General features: G+C 43.3%; 1 protein-coding gene across 2 annotated transcripts in view; it reads left to right on the forward strand.

The window, feature by feature from the left end:
* Window positions 1–20,602, forward strand: part of ESRRG (estrogen related receptor gamma) — a 767,139-nt gene that overhangs the window by 71,386 nt on the left and 675,151 nt on the right. The window contains exons 1-2 of one of the 2 annotated variants that reach the window (XM_053309075.1): window positions 15,793–15,876; window positions 20,209–20,359. The gene's annotated coding sequence lies outside the window, so the exon portion shown is untranslated. Of the gene's footprint in view, window positions 1–15,792; window positions 15,877–20,208; window positions 20,360–20,602 lie in introns of those variants that run through there. The other variant, XM_053309067.1, reaches the window with a different exon arrangement.

Genomic DNA, 20,602 nt, shown 5'->3' on the forward strand with positions numbered 1-20,602 from the left:
AACCTGGGTAGTGAGCTGAAGCATTCTGGGGTACAAGACTGCTCTTTGGGAACTTATATAACCTGTTGCTGACTTGAAAGAGTGATCTGCTATTTAATCACTATCTAATGCTCAACTTATATATTTGTAAATAAACCAATTACAAAGACATCATAAGCCTCCAGTTATTTCTGTTCCAAAGGAAACCAGTATCCAAGTAGTACTGTACACCTGGAACTTTTCACCACTTGGATAAATGGGGAGTGGGCACTTCCTTAAGTTTTAAGAAAAACTTAAAGTAAACATTATGTGTTTGTTTTTGTTTTTTTAAAAGCTCTCAGTATACTAAGTGAAGGGGTTCCTTAGTAACCTTCCAATGAGAGAAATTGGCCCTCTGCCCTTGAGACACAACCAAAATGCAACATCATCATCATCATCATCATCATCATCATCATCATCATCATCATAGCACTACCTTGGCGTGGTTGTGGGGCTTGTGTGCTCTGAGGAAGGTGAGAGCTATGCCAGAGGTCCAACCATACTGGACAGGTTTCACCAGAGGAGCCAGACAAAGAATGCCTCTCCCATCAACAATATGGTGAGACGTAACTTTAATAAATCTATACCGGATCGGTCGTCACCCGGGTCAACAAGTACCGTGCCAGGTGCTATAGTCCCTGGACATCTGGTGGCAAGTGGGCAACAGGACTCAGGATCTTCAGTTGAGCAACCAGGGCTGGAGACTGCAAGGTTATTGGAAGAAACGTCACTTAACCAAAAATATATACAAAAAATGCCAACAAGAAAATAATGATCTGCTATTACAAGTCTAGTCCAACTAAAAGAGGTTATTTAAAAAGAATGTACCAAATTTGGAAAGAGAAGCATCCAGATAGAGAAATAACAGAACAAAGGCTGGCAGACCAGAGAAGATACATAATCAGAAATAAAATATTCACAGGAGTTGAGCTGGAAGAACTGCAAAGAGCAACACAGGCTCAAGATATGGAAGAAGAATTACCACCAACTGAAGAAGTTGCTCAGGCGCAGGTGGAGGAGGTGTTGGAAATAGAGGATGCCACTGTTGCTGAACTGTTTCTAAATCAAAACCAGGCAACCGGCCCTTTACCTTCACTTCAAAAACCCAAATGCTGTTTAACAGAAAAGCAACAAGAACTAAAGCAAAAAATAACTGAGCACATGAACCAAACAACCACCAGGGTTCGACTTCCCACTCTAAAAACAGTTGCCAAAAAACAACTTGCTCAGGCATTAAAAGATGTCAATGCTGCACTTGCAGAAAAAACAACCAATAATTTGCAAGAAACAAACCAACTAATGTACAGTGCAGCAATAATAACAACACAAGAACTCGGATATAAGATCAGTGGACCTGTAAAAAAAGAAAGCAGTACATCACCTAAATGGAAGATTAGATTAGAAAATAAAATCTCCAGGCTTAGATCAGATGCTAGCAAATTGAAAGATATAAAAGACAAGAAGCTGAAGAATGAAAACACCAAACAGTATCTGATCCAAAAATACCACCTAGATTTAAGGAAAATTAGAGAAGTCCTGGAAATAATAAAGCAGCAGATAACAGCAGTGTCAAAGAAGATTAGCAGATACGAAGCCAGAATCACACAACACAGGCAGAATCTCCAATTCCAGTCGAATCAGAGAGGTTTCTACCAAAACATAGAAGGAGAAACTGCAAGAAACTTTGAAACACCAAATAAAGAAAAAACAGTGCAATTCTGGGGGAAATTATGGGACAATCCAATAGATTATAATAAAAAAGCAGGCTGGATGAAAGAGGTCAAAAAATGTAACCAACAAATGCAAGATCTAATAATAACACCAGAATTAATAAGTGAAAGAGCAAAGAAAATTAAAAATTGGACTGCGCCAGGTGATGATGAACTGCATGGCTTTTGGCTTAAACACCTAACAAGCCTTCATAAACAACTATCAAAACACTTCAATCACATTTTGCAAGGCGGTGATATTGAACAATGGCTAACAACTGGGGAAACTCATCTCATCATGAAAGACCCAGCAAAAGGTGCACTTCCAAGTAATTATAGACCAATAACCTGCCTGCCAACCATGTTCAAATTATTAACTAGAATAATAGCCGATGAAGTGATGCAACACTAATTCACTAACAAACAGCTTCCAGTTGAACAGAAAGGAAATTGCCCGAACACCAGAGGCACAAAAGACCAGCTACTGATTGACAAAATGATTTTAGAAAATTGCCAGAGAAGAAAAACCAATCTAAGTGTTGCATGGATTGACTACAAGAAAGCCTTCAACTCATTGCCTCACACATGGATACTAAAATGTTTAGAAACAACTGGTGTCAGCAAAAACATTCAGATATTTATTAAAAAAAAAGCAATGAGCATGTGGAGTACACAGTTAACAATCAATGGCAAGACACTTGGACAGGTTAGCATTAGAAGAGGCATTTTCCAAGGGGACTCACTATCCCCTCTGTTGTTTGTAATCGCCATGACCCCACTTTCACAAATACTAAACAAAACAGCCCTAGGATACCAAACATCTAAAACATCAAGTAAAATCAACCATCTGCTGTACATGGACGATCTGAAGTTGTATGGAAAGTCCCAGTCAGAAATTGAATCACTGCTAAACACTGTCCGTATATTCAGTAGCGATATAGCAATGGAGTTTGGACTAGACAAGTGTGCTGTATTAATAATGAACAGAGGGAAAATAACAAAAACCGAAGGAATAGAACTGCCCAATGGAAGCAAGATCAAGAACCTGGAAGAGAAAGAACCTTACAAATACTTGGGCATTCTCCAGGCTGATAACATCGCACACACTGAAGTTAAAAGACAAATTGGAAGTGAATACATCAGGAGAGTTAGAAAAATCCTCAAGTCCAAACTGAATGGCGGGAACACCATACAAGCCATAAACACCTGGGCTATACCTGTTATCAGATACACTGCAGGAATAATAGACTGGACCCAGGCAGAGCTAGAGACGCTGGATCGTAAGACCAGGAAAATCATGACCATCAATCATGCTCTGCACCCCTGCAGTGATGTAGATAGGCTATACCTCCCTCACAGCTCAGGTGGAAGAGGAATGCTGCAAGTCCATCAAACAGTAGAGGAGGAGAAAAGAGGCCTTGAAGAATATATCAAGGACAGTGAAGAAGATGCACTTCAAATGGTCAATAACAAGAAACTATTCAACACCAATGAAAGAAAGCAGGCCTACAAGCAAGAACAAGTCAAGAACCGAGTAGAAAAATGGAAAAATAAGCCACTGCATGGTCAATATTTGCACAATATAAGTGGAAAATCAGACATCACCAAGACCTGGCAATGGCTTAAGAATGGTTACTTGAAGAAAGAAACAGAGGGTTTAATACTGGTTGCACAAGAACAGGCACTAAGAACAAATGCAATAAGAGCAAAAGTCAAAAAATCCACAACAAACAGCAAGTGCCACCTTTGTAAAGAAGCAGATGAAACAGTGGACCACCTAATCAGCTGTTGTAAAAAGATCGCACAGACTGACTACACACAAAGGCATGACAAGGTAGCAGGGATGATACACTGGAACATCTGCAAAAAATACAAGCTACCTGTAGCCAAAAATTCGTGGGACCATAAAATTGAAAAAGTTGAAGAAAATGAAGATGTAAAAATATTATGGGACTTCCGACTACAAACAGACAAACATCTGCCATACAATACTCCAGATATAACTGTAGTCGAGAAGAAAGAAAAACAAGTCAAAATAATCGACATAGCAATACCAGGGGATAGCAGAATAAAAGAAAAAGAAATAGAAAAAATCACAAAATACAAAGATCTACAAATGGAAATTGAAAGGCTGTGGCAGAAAAAGACCAAAATAATCCCAGTGTTAATTGGCGCCCTGGATGCAGTTCCAAAAGACCTTGAAGAGCACCTCAACACCATAGGGGCCACAGAAATCACCATCAGCCAATTATAAAAAGCAGCTTTACTGGGAACAGCCTATATTCTGCGACGATATCTATAACAATTGACAATAAAATTCTGGCATCCCACGTCCTTGGGAAGGACTCGATGTCTGGATAAAACAAACCAGTCAATAAAACCTGTCTGACTGTGTAAACAAGAAATAATAATAATTTGATTTCTATACCGCCCTTCCAAAAATGGCTCAGGGCGTTTTACACAGAAAAATAACAAACAAATAAGATAGATCCCTGTTCCGAAAGGGCTCACAATCTAAAAAGAAACATAAGATAGACACCAACTACAGTCACTGGAAGTACTGTGCTGGGGGTGGATAGGGCCAGTTACTCTCCCCCTGCTAAGTAAAGAGAATCACCACGGTAAAAGGTGCTCTTTGCCCAGTTAGCAGGGGTAATGCCCAGTTAGCAGGGCCTTACATGCAGCCACTGTACATGTAACCTTTGCTAACTGGCCAAAGGAGCACCTTTCGAAGTGGTGATTTTATGTGTGTGTGTCTGTTTGGAGAGAGAGAGAGAGAAAGAGAGAGAGCAGGGCCCCATTCAACTCCCAGCACACCATCCCTCTAGTGGCTGCTGCTGGTTTCTCCCTTGTGGATTGTGAGCCCTTTAGGGACAGGGAACCATTTCTTACTCTTTTTCTATATAAACTGCTTCAAAACCTTTGTATTAAAAAGCAGTATATAAATAGTAGTAGCCATAGCGGTACATGCCAGGTTTCAGATTAGTACTAGCTATCATACATTCCTACCATACCTATGGTCCCAAGGGTTAGTGCGGGTTTATAATGTTGTCCACACGCAAAATGTCTTCTTGTGTTGCAGTCATGCCTCTCCTCTGAAGGCAATGAAAAACCCATCAGTCCTCACCGAATGATCCCCATGTAAGTGGAATAGGCTGAAATCTTGTTACCAGAGCCAGCTCATTGCCTTTAGTCTCCTGAGCTGAACAGCAACAAGCTGTCCCCCTGCCAACTCTTTTCCCTGGGCAACTGGTGATGCCAATGCCCCACTAGCCCCACTCCCACCTCACCCACATCACCCGTCTTCCCCCTCACTGACTTCACATTCTGGGGCATGCTACTGCTTGCTTTTGTAAGCTGGCAAGCCAATGTGCATCAGGCATCCAGCAGCAGCAGCAGCTCTGTCCATCAGCACCTCGCCCCACACTCCGCCATTTTCACTGCTGTATCAGCACCAGCTCACTCACTTTCTTTCCTACTGTATCTCCCCTCAACCACCAAACTTTCTGCTTTGTCTTTTATTAGCCATGAAGGGCAAGGATCTAGAGAGCATGACATTGCCTGATAAATGTGCAGGATCTTGTCCACATCCTCAGGCTGCACTAACTGAACACAATAGGACCAACACAACAGGACCAGATGGTACCCAACCCATGTCTGCTGGAACTGCCAAACTCTGGAGTGCAAATTGACACCGTTGCGAGCAACGTTATCTGCAAAGTGACATGCAAACTGGTCACAATGGGATGTAGATGGTACCTGACACACGGAGATGTGTGAAGCAATAACTTTGCTACATGGAACAGCTCCACTGGCCTGCACTGAGCAAATGTAATGGAGGCAGAATAAAAATGTTTTTTGGCTGCCCTCACTGCCACAGAGTAGTCCCTAAAATGGGCTCTAGCCCAAGTTCGGTCAGATTCATTACAACTCTTCCTCCAGCATTGTTCAAGACATAATCTGAGTTGTTTCATTGCCCTGAGCTCCAAGGAAAACCAAGGAGCAGATCAGGCTCCAGCAAGCCAGAGAAGACATTTAGGAGTAAGCATATCAATAGCCTGGGCTGTCTCCTCAACAAAGTTGCCAGCTCTGGACAATGGAAACTCCCCAAGGGCTGTCTGGAAATTGAGCGGATCCATAAGCCTCTAGAGGTGGACCTTTCTAATTGGTCCACCACCCCACAGAGGGTAGATGAAGCAGTCAAAGTTAACCCCACCAAACTTCCTATCTGTCCATGACAAGGGAGTTCTATCCTAGTCATAAATGCATTATATGTCAGTGGGAACAAAAGAGAGTCCTTTGTTCAGTCAAGAGAACTCAATTGAATTCAATATATAGGATGGTAGATTAACAACTAACTCAGATTTTTTTCCTGTTGAAATCATTCCTCCTTTGTTCTTTCTGTCATGTTAATCTTGAAGAATGGGATGTTGTGGTTAAAAAAAATCACTATGTCTGTCTTCCATATCTGAGGCATCAACTGAGTTGGTTTGTTCATCTGTATTGTCTACATCAGAAGAATAACTAAAATAAGTCTGAAAGGAAACCTGCTTGCTACCAAAAGGTCACTGATGTTACCATGGATATACTGATTAATTTTTGTAATCTCTTTCATATCATTTGTATTTTTTAATTTTAGTATTTTTTAAATCATGAAATCCATGAAAAAATCCTCAAAACTTTTTCACTGGGTTTCTGTTGTCTATGTTATGTGTATGTTACAATGGATGTACATATTATGAATTATATAGTGTTTTAGTAGGTTAGACATTATTTATTGTATCGTACATTTCAATCTAGATTCTTATATATGATTATTCATTATTACTATTTTTATATGATTCATTGACCTAAGTACAGTATTTCATATTATACTTCATTTCTCATGCATGCTGGATCTGTTTGCTATGACTCACACTGGATGTTCCAGATCCTAGTATGCTGATTGTGTGGTGCTTGTCCATCTCAAGGACCAACACTCAAAATTCTGAGATTGCCTAACCTGGCACCTGAAAAGGGGAAATGTCTCAGGATAGATGACCGCAATGCCCCCTCCCTGGCCCTCAAGGTAGGACTGCTGCAGTATGAGAAAACCTGAAGGACAGAGCTGAGAGAGGCTGACCCCATCCAGCTCATCCAATGTGTTCTCTGTCACACATACCAGGTCATGATGCTCATCTGCAATCAAATTGTAGTTGAGAGATGTTTTAGCATTTACTAACCTGGCATTCAGCAGTACCACCCTAATCCTTGAGGGAGTGTTCCCAGAGCTCCCTGGATCTGCCTGATGGTGAGAAGAGCCAGCAAAAAGAATAGACCTCAATTGCCTGGACTATTTTCCTCCATAACATAAAAACATAAGAACAGCCCTACTAGATTAGGCTCAAGGCCCATCTAGTCCAGCATCCTGTTTCTCACAGTGGCCCACCAGATGCCGCTGGAAGCCACAGGCAGGAGTTGAGGGCGTGCCCTCTCTCCTGCTGTTACTCCCCTGCAACTGGTACTCAGAGGCATCCTGCCTTTGAGGCTGCAGGTGGCCTAGTAGCCATTGATAGACCTCTTCTCCATGCAGTTATCCAAACCCCTCTTAAAGCCATCCAGGTTGTTGGCTGTCACCACATCCTGTGGCAGAGAGTTCCACAAGTGGATCACGCGTTGTGTGAAACAATACTTCTGTTTGTTGGTCGTAGACCTCCTGGCAATCAATTTCATGGAGTCACCCCTGGTTCTAGTGTTGTGTGAGAGGGAAAAGAATTTCTCTTTCTCCACACCATGGATGATTTTATAGACCGCTATCATGTCTCTCCACAGTCATATTTTTTCTAAACTAAAAAACCCCAGTTGTTGTAGTCTTGCCTCATAAGAAAGGTGCTCTAGGCCCCTGATCATCTTGGTTGCCCTCTTCTGCACCTTTTCCTGTTCTACAATGTCATTTTTAAGATGTGGTGGCCAGAATTGTACGCAGTACTCCAAGTGTGGTCACACCATAGTTTTGTATAAGGGCATTATATTAGCAGTTTTATTTTCAATCCCCTTCCTAATGATCCCTAGCATGGAATTGGCCTTTTTCACAGCTGCCGCACATTGAGTCGACACTTTCAACGAGCTGTCCACCACGACCTCAAGATCCCTCTCCTGGTCAGTCACCGACAGCTCAGATCCCATCAGCATAGACTTGAATTTGGGGGGTTTTGTCCCAATGTGCATCACCTTACACTTGCTAACATTGAACTGCATTTGCCATTTTGTTGCCCACTCTCCCAGTCTGGAGAGATCCTTTTGGAGCTCCTCACAATCCGTTTTAGATTTCACTACCCAGAAGAGTTTGTTGTCATCTGCAAATATAAGTTATATTGATATAGATATAGATATAGATATAGATATAGATATAGATATAGATATAGATATAGATATAGATATAGATATAGATAGTAAAGTAAGTAAAAACTTTATTTCGGTCGTAGACCAGCTCTCTCTCTCTCTCTCTCTCTCTCTCTCTATATATATATATTCCCCACAACCTGCCCAGCTCATATATACAACCTGCCCAACTCCCCACAACCTGCCCAAATATATCCCCCACAACCTGCCCAGCTCCCACTGCCATTTTTGCCTCTGTCCGCTACCTGAGAAATCACTGACCCCAGAACATCCCCAGTCTTCTGCCTCCGCTGCAGAATGCAAGTCAATGACATAGTGCTTTACTGTACTGTACTGAGGACCATATTGCAGCCCTACAAATGGCCTGAAATGATATGCTAGATAAATAAGCCACTAAGGCAATGTAAGCTCTGGTTGAATGTGCCTTGATGGACTTAGGCAGCTGTAGTTTTTGTAACTTATATCAATAGGATTAGCTCTACTAGCCAGTGGGATAGCCTCTGTCTTGACAAGGCCTGACCCATAGACCTTCCTTTAGGATATGAACAACTTTTTTGTCTTCCTGATCATCTTGATAGGTAGAATAGAAGAGCCCTTTGGACATCTAGGGAATGCAGGACCAGGAAGCACAATGTTTGGTTTACATGAAAATCCAAAATGTTGATCCAAAATGCAGTGGCTAGATTGGTCTCCAGGACTTCTCAGAGAGACCATATTATGCCTGTGTTAAAACAATTGCATAGGCTACCAGTAGGTTTCTAGGTGAAGTACAAAGTTCTAGTAATTACCTTTCAAGCCCTAAATAGCTTAGGACTTGGTTACCTGGGAAAGCACCTTCTTCTGCATGATCCCCACAGCACATTAAGGTCATCAAGAGAGGTCCATCTCCATATGCCACTAGCTCTACTGGCGGTGACTTGGGAGCGGGCATTCTCTGTAGTCACTCCTGGGCTGTGTAATGCGTTCCCTAGACTTTTGTAGTTTAACATCTTTACCAGCCTTCAAAAGAGCCCTTAAGACATATTTTTTAGCCAGGTTTTTAGTAATCTTTGAATGTTTTGAATTATTTTAACAGCTTGTTTTATTTTGTTTTTGTTGTGTTTCTTTCTGTGAACCACCTAGAGCTTTTGCAGTCAACAGGCAGTATGCAAAATAACTAAATAAATAAATTGAGGAGTTTGGTGAAAAGAAAACTGAAAGGGAAAATCAGGATAATCACTTCACTCCAGAATGCATCAAGTTTATTTAAAACCACAATACTAGAAGCCCAGTTAGAATGTATACCAAAAAGGAGGAAAGGTACCACCAAGTTCAGGAGGATGCCAGCATGGCTAACAGGTAAAGTCAAAGAATATAAAAAGGAAGAAGACTTCCTTCAGAAATTGGAAGACCTGCCCAAATGAAGAAAACAGAAAGGAACACAAAGTCTGGCAAAAGAAATGCAAGGAGACAATACAGGAGGTAAAAAGAGAAGAACATTTAACTAAAAGTATCAAGGGGAATAACAAAAATTTATTTAAATACATCAGAAGCAGGAAACCTGCCAGAGAGGCAGTTGAATCATTAGATGATGAGGGAGTGAAAGGGATTATTAAGGAGGCTATGGAGATTGTAGAGAAGCTAAAGGAGTGTTTTGCATATGTCTTCACAGCAGAGGATACTAGCATATACCTGTGCCTGAACCAAGCTTCTTAGGGACAGAGACTAAAGAACTGAGTCAGACATAGTTGACAAGAGACTACGTTCTACACTGTCTGGAAAGATTAAAAATTAACAAATCACCAGGGCCAGACAGCATACACTCAAGAGTCCTGAAAGAATTCAAATGTGACATTGCTTATCTCCTTGCAAAAATATATGACTTATCCCTACAACCAGGCTCAGTACCGGAGGATTGGAAAGTAACCAATGTAATACAAATTTTCAAAATGGGATCTGGGGGGATCCGGGAAACTGCAGGCCAGATTGCTTAATGTCTGTTGCAGGAAAATTGATGGAAGGCATTCTCAAGGATAAAAATATAGAAGGCCTTGCTGAAAGAGAACCAGCATAGCTTCTTGCCTCACGAACCTTTTGGAGTTCTTTGAAAATGTCAACAGGTGGGTGGATAAAGGTGATCAAGCTGACATCATATACCTGGACTTCCAAAAATCTTTTGGCAAAGTTCTTCATCAAAGACTCTTGATAAAATTTAGCAGTCATGAGATAAGGGGACAGGTTCCAGGAAAGAGAGATCTTGGGATCGTGGTGGTCAGCTCATGGAAAACGTTGACTCAGTGCATGGCAGCTGTGAAAAAGGTCAATTCCATGCTAGGGATCATTAGGAAGGGGTTTGAAAATAAAATTGCTAATAGTATAATGCCCTTATATAAAACTATGGTGCAGCCACATTTTGAGTACTGCATACAGTCCTGGTCACCATATCTTAAGAATGACATTATAGAACTGGAAAAAATACAGAAAAGGGCAACCAAGATGATCAGGGACCTAGAGTACCTTCCTTACAAGGCAAGGCTACAACACCTGGGGCTTTTTAGTTTAGAAAAAAGACAACTGAGGGGAGACATGATAGAGGTCTATAAAATCATCTATGGTGTGGAGAAAGTTGACAGAAATTCTTCTCCCTCTTGCATAACACTATAACCAGGGGTCATCCCATTAGACTGAAGACTAGGAATGTTAGGACCAACAAAAATAAATACTTTTTCACACAACATATCAATTTATGGAATTCTCTGCCATGAGATGTGGTAAGAGCCAACAACCTGGATAGTTTTAAGTGGGATTTGGATACATTCATGGAGGACAGGTCTATCAATGACTAGCTACTAGTCCAAGGACTATAGGCCACCAGTTGCAGGGGAGTAACAGAAGGAGAGAGGGCATGCTCTCAGCTCTTCCCTGTGGGTTTCCCCAAGGCCTCCGGTGGGTGACTGTGTAAAACAGAATGCTGGAATATATAGGCCTTGGGCCTGAACCAACAGGGCTTTTCTGATATCCTTGTGTTACTGGACTCCCTTCCCCTATAATGGCATGCTGGCCTGCCAGCATCCAATTCTCTATTCCCCACCACTACTGAATAAGCCGCCCCAACCTCATCAAACATGCCCCCTTAACAAGAGAGCCCAGACACATCCCCATGAACTGCCTGGCACAAACCACTAGAACTGGAGGGCCCTGAACATAACTTCTCCTCAGACCTCATTCCCACACCAAAGGCCCCAGTCCGTTAAACCAAAACTCCCCAGACCCCACTTCTCACGTGGACTCCAGAGCCTGGTTGATGAATACCGGCTCCCATGCAGCAGCAGCTCATCAGGACAATCAGGACCATGGCTGAATCTGGGGGCAGGAATTCCAGCAGCCATGTTCTCTGCTGGTCAAGGCCGAAGGGAGGAGGCAGGGCCAGCTCAGCAATTCCACTGTTTTCTCTTGAACTACTATGTAGTGCCTCCTCGATTTCCAGGATAACTCTGCTGCAGTAATTTTGAATTATTTAAAGATAGTTTAGCTATTGATATTATGCCCCAATTGCAAGCCAATGAGGCTCTACTCACAATCCGTGTGTAGAGCCTAACCAGGCTCTGCAGGGAGAGCAGGCTTAGCCCACTCTCTCCACACATGAGCAGGGAGCCATCCCCGGGCGGCCAAATCCACCCACACGACTACTGGCTCTGTCACAGAGGTAGTGGTGGGGATCGGGGGCTGCCTGGCTCCCAGAAGTCCCAGGATGACCCGCATGAGTGCGCGGGGCATTCTGGGGAGACCCACAAGGCCAGGAGGCTTGTTGGAGCCTCCCAGTCGGGCATCTTCTCATGAGTCACCATGGCGCAGAACCGCACCACAGCATCTCGCGACTGGAAAAACCAGGTTAATGGAGTGCTCATTCCATTAACTTGGTTTAAGGGGAGGGGTATTTTTGAAGGTTTGCTGCCGGGAGCCTCGTGGTTCCTGTTGAAGCACATGACCACACAGAACGGGGATGGCCTCCCTTAGTCTGGTTCCCCGCGGTCATGAGAATAGTCTCAATATGTAATAGGAGCGGGGAAGCTTAAAGATCTGTACTAAGATTTATAATGAAAGTGTATTTCAGACCAAAGAAGCAGAATGTCATCTGTCTATCTACTCCAACACTGTCTCTCTGGAACCTGTCCTGATTTTCTGAGACCTGTTTCTGGTAAATCACTGTCCCTCTCTTGTCTCTCTTTCTGTCTTTTGGGGATGCCTTTTAAAAATGTTGCTAGTGTGAGGTACTAGAGTTGTCATTCTTCATGACCGCGCTCTCCCCACCATAGTCTCGGGAGTGAAGTTACATCTTTGAGTGGTGGTATAGGAATGGGTGTATCTTATCTCTGCCACAAATGCATATAAATGCATGAGATGAACACTGATGCACCACAGAGTATACAGTCTGCTATTTTGCTGACTGTGGCTGTTGAGATATATCTTCACTTATATAATTTCTAATATATTAGAAAAAATATATCCTTAACCATGAGTGGGGAAAAACCCATCTTGGCTTTTAAGAGTGTGGGAGACTATTACAGAGTAAATGACTACAGATTTACAGCTGGCTAAATAGAGGAATGTGTAATAGTGTGTGTGACAGCGTGTGTGTGTGTGTGTGTGTGTGTGTGTGTGTGTACTAAAGTAATAAACCTTAATATGAGTACTGGGATGTTACAAATATGTCCCTATTTTCATCTCTGACATAGTGTAGGGTGAATCTATGTTTTGAACAAATGTATTGTACTTCCTGGTCACCCAGACTGTTGCATGTGCAAAAGAGAGGGATGGAATTGAAAATAAAGTTGAGAACAAAAACAAGCTTCCTACATTTAGGATCACAGTCTTGTATGATTGTCTGAGCACATTAACAATGAAGTAAATATCCACTACCATGACTGCAGCCTGAGGGCCCTTGCATAGTAAGAATGGCAGGGCCCTGATCTAACAGGAGGTGTGCTATGCAACACAGCTCCAGGACCCTGCTGAAGACAGATGCTTCTCCTAGGTGACTAGTTTAATCCTAGTTTAATCGGAGCCGCTGACTTTTTAGTTTGTTTTGAAATCCTTTGCCAAAGATGAATTTCCTGGAGTGGCACAACTGCAGGTGCTAAAGGCCTGCAGTGGATAGGCTGTCTAAAGAACTTCATGCCATTGTCTCAGAAAAGAGCTAACTACTGACAATAATTGATGAGCTAGAACAGTGCAGCAGAGGGTGGATTGTGGAACCATCCACAATAACAACAAATGCTTTGGCTTTAAAAGTGCAGCCGTTTTCAGCAACAGAAGCCTTCCCAAATCAAACTGCTGACTCCTTTATTCTTATCAAAACACTTCAGCATACCTCTTAATAACCTGGAGTAAATCAAATATGGGATCAGCTGGAGCTGGCCAGCTCTTGTGTCTCCCTGGATATCAGGTGTATGCTCTGCTTCTGTGGCAGATATTAATGTATATGTTTGGTAACGCTGCGTCCCCAAAACTTGGGATGTTAGGGCAATCCTGGAAATTTCCTGCACAAAGCACTATGCTTTGCAAAGATGCAATCTGTTTGTGTGTCAGTGTGTGTGTGTGTGTATGAGAGAGAGAGATTTATAATTTTGTTCCTAATATTTCTAAATTGTTTTCCCTATTATCATTAGGAAAATTGAGAAAACAAACAATTTCCATCTAAAATTAGATGAAAGGTGTGATGGTGTCAAATAACAGTGCTGAAATAAATAAAACATTCGGAAAGGTATGTCTCTTTGGGTGGGACTTGTATATTGTTTTGTATCTTACAATTAGATTTAGGCTAGCGAAACCCACCTACTTTTATCATACAAATAAGACAGGGTTTAGAAAAAGAGCAGGGGTGCAGATTCCTCCTAAACATTTGAGCAGTTCCCCGCCATTAAATCCCTGCACTTAACTTAAAACATATATCTTCAAAATATATTTTTCCACCCAGGGGCATAGCAAGGTTGGAGTGGGCCCAGAGACAAGATTTTTTTTTAAAAAAAACCCTCACTGAAGCTCAGCTCATGAAGTAAAGAAATCTTAAATGAGGCTGAATAGTGGTAACAAAAAGCATAGTGAAATTGTGGCACATATAACCTATGTGCCACAACAGAACATTATCCTAAATTATTTTTTTTAAGGTTTTGTAAACTGTGGACCATGCAAGTCATTTAGTGGTACCTGGTAGCTCCAGGTCTTAACACTCACATCAGTTTCGGAGGATGAATATAACTGAAGGAAGCCCGGGCGGGTGTGCAGCTGGGGGAGTCAGTCATGTGACCTGCCTCGGGGGGGGGGGGCAAGGCATTGGGAACCCAGACAACTGTCTCCCCTTGCCTCATTATAGTTATGCCCCTGTTTCTACCCCCCACACCCCACACCCCAAGAAATGTCTTTCTCCTCCTCCCGAAAAACTGAGTGAGGAGTTGTTTCTCAAGCTTTCTCTCTTGAGAAAGGGAAATTCTTTTGGTGAGTCTCTTATATTTAGCAGGAGGACAACTACAGTCCCTCTCCAACCCCAGCACAGCATCCCTCCAGTGGTTGTTGCTGGTCTCTACCTTGTAGTTCTTTTTAGACTGTGAACCCTGTTGGGACAGGGGACCACCCTGTTTGTTTGTGTTCCTTTGTTTTTCCTTGTAAACTGTTTTGAGGACCTTTGTGGAAAAGCAGTATATACATATTAATAGCAGTAGCAGTTCCTCTGTCTGCACCTCTGAAAGAGAGACAACAATACAGCCCATTTATATGTAAACATTCGAATAACCCTAGGGCTTATCTAGTCCAGCATGTAGCACCCTATTTCTAGCAATTTCAGAAGAAAACAGGAGAGGTGCATGATAATAATTCTAGTAATTCTGAGGTAGTTAACGATAACCCTAAATGTGGATTTGGAAGAAAAGAACACCACTGGACTAGAAGCCCTTTATTACTTATTACCTCCAACAGGAGTTACAATTTAACTCCTGAGTTACACCCTTGGGTCAGTAGTTGTGGCACAGAATATGCTACAGCTACTTAAAGCGTAAAGGTAAGCACAAAAAGGGGACCATAAGCAAGCCTCTCTGAGGAAGAGCACGGAGGAAAGCGGTGGTACGTTTCTCCACAGTAAGCGTTGTTGGTTCAATCGCAGGGATCATTCATTTTGCCTGCTCTCACTCTGGCTGGGTCGCTCGACACACAAAACCTGGACGGAGCGAAGTCAATAAGCATGGAAAAGTGGATTTATATTTCAGAGCTGGCGGTGGGGCGCTGAAGCCATAGGAGGGAGGTGTAGGTGAGAGAAACGGTTTGTGTGCCTTCGCCCTCGGGGGGAAACGCGGGTGCTCGACTCGAGTGCATGCGGCACGTGAATGAATCAAGACACGCGACAGCCCTGCGAAAGCTTTCCACATTTTCCCCTCACGTTGCTGAACCCGGGAGCTGGCTTCCGGGAAGCCTGGCCAAAGCAAGAGGCAGCCGGAGCAGCAGCAGCAGCAGCATCAGCATCAAAGAACGGAGCTACCCCTGCCTTTGTCCCGCCTGCTGTGCTGTGGCTGGGAGGGCACTTCCCAGCCCTGTGAAACCGGAGCCTCTCTCCTCAGCCCCGTCTCTTCTTAGGGGAGTGTCTTTGGCGCGCAAAAGTGGAAGGAAACCTTGGCCCCTGCTAACCTCTCTGAGCCTGAGCAACTTTTCTGTCCACAAACCCCACCGCGACCACCACAGTGTATCTCTCTGATCATGTCGGACTCTCACGCTGGCCAGAACAGATATTTTTCATGATTTGGTGTGTTTTTTAACCCAGGGGTGCAGACAGAAGGGAAGCGCCTCACTTAATTCTTGTCGGGGCAGAGAAAGACACTTGAGAGGGGGAGACAAATTGAAGACCTGGGTTATGAGGTGAAATGGCATGGGTAGTTTAGTAAAATGAAGGCGGGTGGGGGGGGGGACTTCTCAGATACTTAGAGGAGGAACTGCACCCCGGAGTTAATCTACTAGTCTGATAGACTGGTTTAACCATTTAGAACAAACCCCTTTTAATGAACTGAATAAAATAGTGTAATACATACAAGCCAATCTGTATAACCGTCCCCAAACCCTGGTAAAGTTATGTGGCAGATTTATATGAACATAGCATGCAGATTTTCCTCAGGTCGAGGTGTTAATTAAACTAAATGGGAGTCCAGGCCAGTCACTTGCAATCTTTCATGTGCTTTACAGCCAACATTCAGCAAATAAGATTTTTTTTTAAAGGAAATCACTGTACCGTGCAAAATGTCCATTAACACCCCCCAATTGCTTTTAAATAATATTAGATGTGAATAGCAAAAAGATCATTATATAAATTATCTATAAAGTGTCAATTCTATCTTTTAAGAGCATCTTATTACAGCACCCACCTTGTCTCCCAAATATATACACTCATACATATATTAAGTAGTAATTTGGATTCTTTTCTTTAGGACTCCAGCTCTTAGCTGTGGGTTTTCCCTCCATTTCCCACACCATGTATATTAAACAGTCAGAGAACATTGGTCTGGTTCTTGAAAATGACCTGAGACATCACTCAGATAATTTTGTTGCATGGAGTCAAAATTGTGGAGTGTTAAGAGTGTATCTCTTCCTCATTCTCTTTTTATTTTAAACCTTCCCAATTGGTTTTATGAAATGACCTCATGATTTGTGTATAATTTACTTCGTGGTGTCCCTACAGCCCTTTGGAAATCAGGAGAAGGAAAGTGGGGGGAGACTAAAGATTGTGGGACCACTTATTTTATTGTCAGGGAACTATTCCTCTTTTTTACTCCAACAAATACAACTCAGTTCCTCAAAAGATTTGGTGTAGGAGACCGAGCTGAGCCTTCCATTGATATATTGTGCTAGGTAAATGAAAGTCTCTGGGGAAAGAGACACAATGGGGCTGTGCTAGTTAAAACTTAAGGCTTCTACTCTGGAGCACTGATATTCTGGGATGAGAAGTATCCTTTGGAAAAAGATTTGGCAAGCCTATCCTGCACCCATCCCAATGTCCTTGCTGTGTTGTTGAGCTCCCACACGTCCCTAACTCCATTATGTCGAGCTGGAGACCCTCACTTTAAAGGCCTTTGGGCGGGGTGTGTGATTCAGTGACTACCTAATATTGGTCTAATCCGAAAGAATGCAAATCAATGGCAGCTTGAGGTCCCTTGAAATCGCAGTTGGTACTCTCTCTCAACCCCGACTTTCTACTGTTCCCTGAAAAAACGATCACTCCAGTTGTCCTTCCCGTTTAAGAAATGTCCCCTTTCGGGGGGGGGGCTTCAAAGCACCGAATGGGGTGCCTTTGGAAAGCGCTTGAGCAGATTCTAGTGAGAACCAACCAAAGTAACTTCCACACATTCTTGTAATAGCCTTACACTCGCGTAAGCCTCTTATTCTTGATAAGGTAACATGGCCAACTTTTAATGTCAAGCAATAAGTAAAGCATTAATCTTCCTCTGCTTCCAAGAAAAAGTTCTTCCCACTTTCTTTCCTTTTCACAATGATCATTCTATACACATATGAATGTCGATGCTGAGAACAAACAAGCAGAAGGAAATAAAAAGAATAATCATCTGTAAATCGAGATTTCTAGATAGATGGGCAGACCTATGTGGGGGTGGGGAGGGGGAAGGCTGAATGGTCATTGCAAACTGCGGAGGCTTCGCTCCTCACCTTGCTTGATTTAAACCTAGCCCAGTTCTCATTGCTACCAGGAATATATTTTACCCCCTTGTCTTTTGTAGGATACAGAAGGTGAATAATGAAATCCTTTTGCTAATAGTTTATGAGCCATGAGATTGGAAATGTATATGGATAGATCAGAGCGCCAGACTAAAAACCACTTGAGAGCATCTCGGAGCCTGCCAGAAGTAACGATTTAATATCCCCAACCCAGAACAGAGGGAAGCAGGGGACTGCTGAGTGAGGACTCTCCACAGCTTGCTTTCTACCCCTTTCTACTGGAGAGCAGCGGTGCTACGGAAGAACACCACATATTCCACATACATCTTGGCATGCAAAAAGTGCACTGTATGTCTTTATAAAATATGTAGCATATAACGTAATCCAAAAGAGGTAAAAATCGCTTGCTAGCGTGAGTGTGTATGTGCGTTGCATAAAGTTTCAAAAATCAGTATCACTTCATTCTAAATATAAAATATAATACAAGATATATACTTGCTTCTTTACAAACATTAACTTGTGAAGACAATTGCATATGTGTACTTGTTCATACGAGGAGAAAAGCAATTGCATACGTGTGATTGCTCAGGGTACTATGCAATGGCAAGTGTGGGTATGTCCAAGGTCTGGATAGACATCAGTTCTGTACAGGTGCATCAGTACTATATCCAACAAAGAGGTGATCACGGTTTTGAGATCAGAATTATTCTGAAGAAGCAAGACACACAGGGAAGTAAGCAGCAGCCGCCTGTACTGGTATAGCAGGAGTGAACTCCTCGGACTCAAGGAAAGAAACATGAAGAGAAAGTCAAAACAGAGAGAAAATGCCAAGAGAAGGAAGAGAGAGAGAAAAGAAAGGGAGACAGAGAGAGAAGTGACCAAGAAAGAAAAACAATCCAAAAACAAAACATGAAGAGCAAAGGGCTGGAAGTAAGGAAGGGCTGGAAGTAAGGAAGCTTGGAGGGGTGTGTGTGCAAAGATTACAGGTTTTAAAAGGACAGAAGCTGTCAACAGACCAAAGGGGAACTACGACTCCAGAGAGAGAGAGTCTCCCTTTGACATTACTTTTCAGTTTCTGTTGTTGTGGGGCAGCACTTTGGGGGCTCACTAGGCAGCCTCATTGTCGTGATGCAGCCTTCGAAGCCCTGCTGAACAGGAGCGGACATTTCCCAGAGAGCCGGTGCCACATGATGTCTGATGGCATCACACACACACACACACCCCTCCCCGCCGCTGCTGCTGCAAAACCCAAACAGTCATCAACTCCACTCAGTGTGCGCAAATTGATGAAAGCCTCCATTGAGCGAACTGGCAACATCTGTCCGGAAAATTCTCAGAGACACAGATGCATTTCTTTAGACAGGTCAGCACTTCCTACCCGGGCAGCACTGACAGCTACCTGTCAGGGGGAGGAAACTCCTTTCAGAGCTGCAGGGCTCAGGATTCTTAGCAGCCGCAGCTCCGCTGCTGACAGGGAGCCAGTCCCTCAAGCTCCAACAAATCAATGGCCCCCAGAGGCGAGCCACTGCCTGTGTTGAGGGGGAAGCCCCCCAAATGTCAATACTTCAGAGTCTATTAACAAATGTAAATGAATGGGGGGGGCAGTACGACTTCTCGCCTTTAGAAGACGTTAGGGGTACTTTCTCTCTTTCTCCACAGCAGTCATATAGAAGGCTGTATGCCACAAACAATAGACTCTTCTGGTCCATACGTTTTTATACTTGGTGCCAAAATACTGGCCAGCATGTACACTAGTAGCTGCACATCTTGTACTTTTATCATTCATATGATCCTTTAATTTTGCAAAGTGGTTTATAATAATCCATCATCCTGCCTTTTAGGTTCCTTGGTGGAATGAAAGTTCTCTATCAGTGGCCAATTAAAAAACCCTTGACCTCTCTTTCCCAGGATCTCACCTGAGGCTGCACTCCCTGGACATGTGCAGTCCCTTCGTGCTCCACACCCCACCCTCCTCACCTCCATTCCGTTACCACTGACGTCCCCCATCAACAACTTTTGCATGGGGCTCGATCCATAGTACTAGCCATGGGGCGCTTCTGCGGCGCGTTTGTGAGGACCTCGGCACACGTTCCGAGCAGAGCAAGCAAATGCGTTGCAACATACATGTTCGGTTAAGAGGGGAAAAGCGCGCCCACACAAGCTAACTCTCTCAAATAAACACATGCATAATCGCCACCAAGCCCAGTTCCTTTGCTCGAATACACCCACAACTTTCAGCCCTGGCAACTGCCTGGGGGGTTTTAATCTTCCAAGGAGAAAGGGGGGGCCCCTGCGCAAAATTACGCCTTCTCCTCTCATTTGTTAGCTGATTCCATCAAAAAGTTCGCTATTTATAGGCTACACACACGAACCTGGAGTAATACAAACCCTGCTGCGTTTGTTCCCTTTTGTAAAGTGACCGGCGCTGCAGCTTTTGATCGCTTTGCTGCGGGAGCTACGCAGAGGACGAGCTACAATCAAAAGCGGGCCGAGACCGAGAGAGGACTTCCCGCGGCTGCTGCTGCTGCTGTTGCGAGCCCGAGCCAACCTGCTCGCCGCCCAGCCATGTGAGTAACTCACTATGATTTTCAAAAAAGAAAAGAAAGACAGTGTTTGGTTTCTGTTTGGTGAGGAGGAAGCAAAGATGAAAGGGGAGGAGGGAAGCATAAAAGAGGAGTGGGCGACGGAAGAGAGCAGGAGGACAAGGGAAGGTTTACGAAGCGAATGCCTCGTCTCCTGAGTCCCAGTCGGCTGAAAATTTGCAGCAAAATGACCGTGCGGCGTGCGTCCCTCCTCATAGTGGTCTTTAG

This window comes from Hemicordylus capensis, chromosome 1, assembly GCF_027244095.1.
Source record: "Hemicordylus capensis ecotype Gifberg chromosome 1, rHemCap1.1.pri, whole genome shotgun sequence".
Classification (NCBI taxonomy): domain Eukaryota; kingdom Metazoa; phylum Chordata; class Lepidosauria; order Squamata; family Cordylidae; genus Hemicordylus; species Hemicordylus capensis.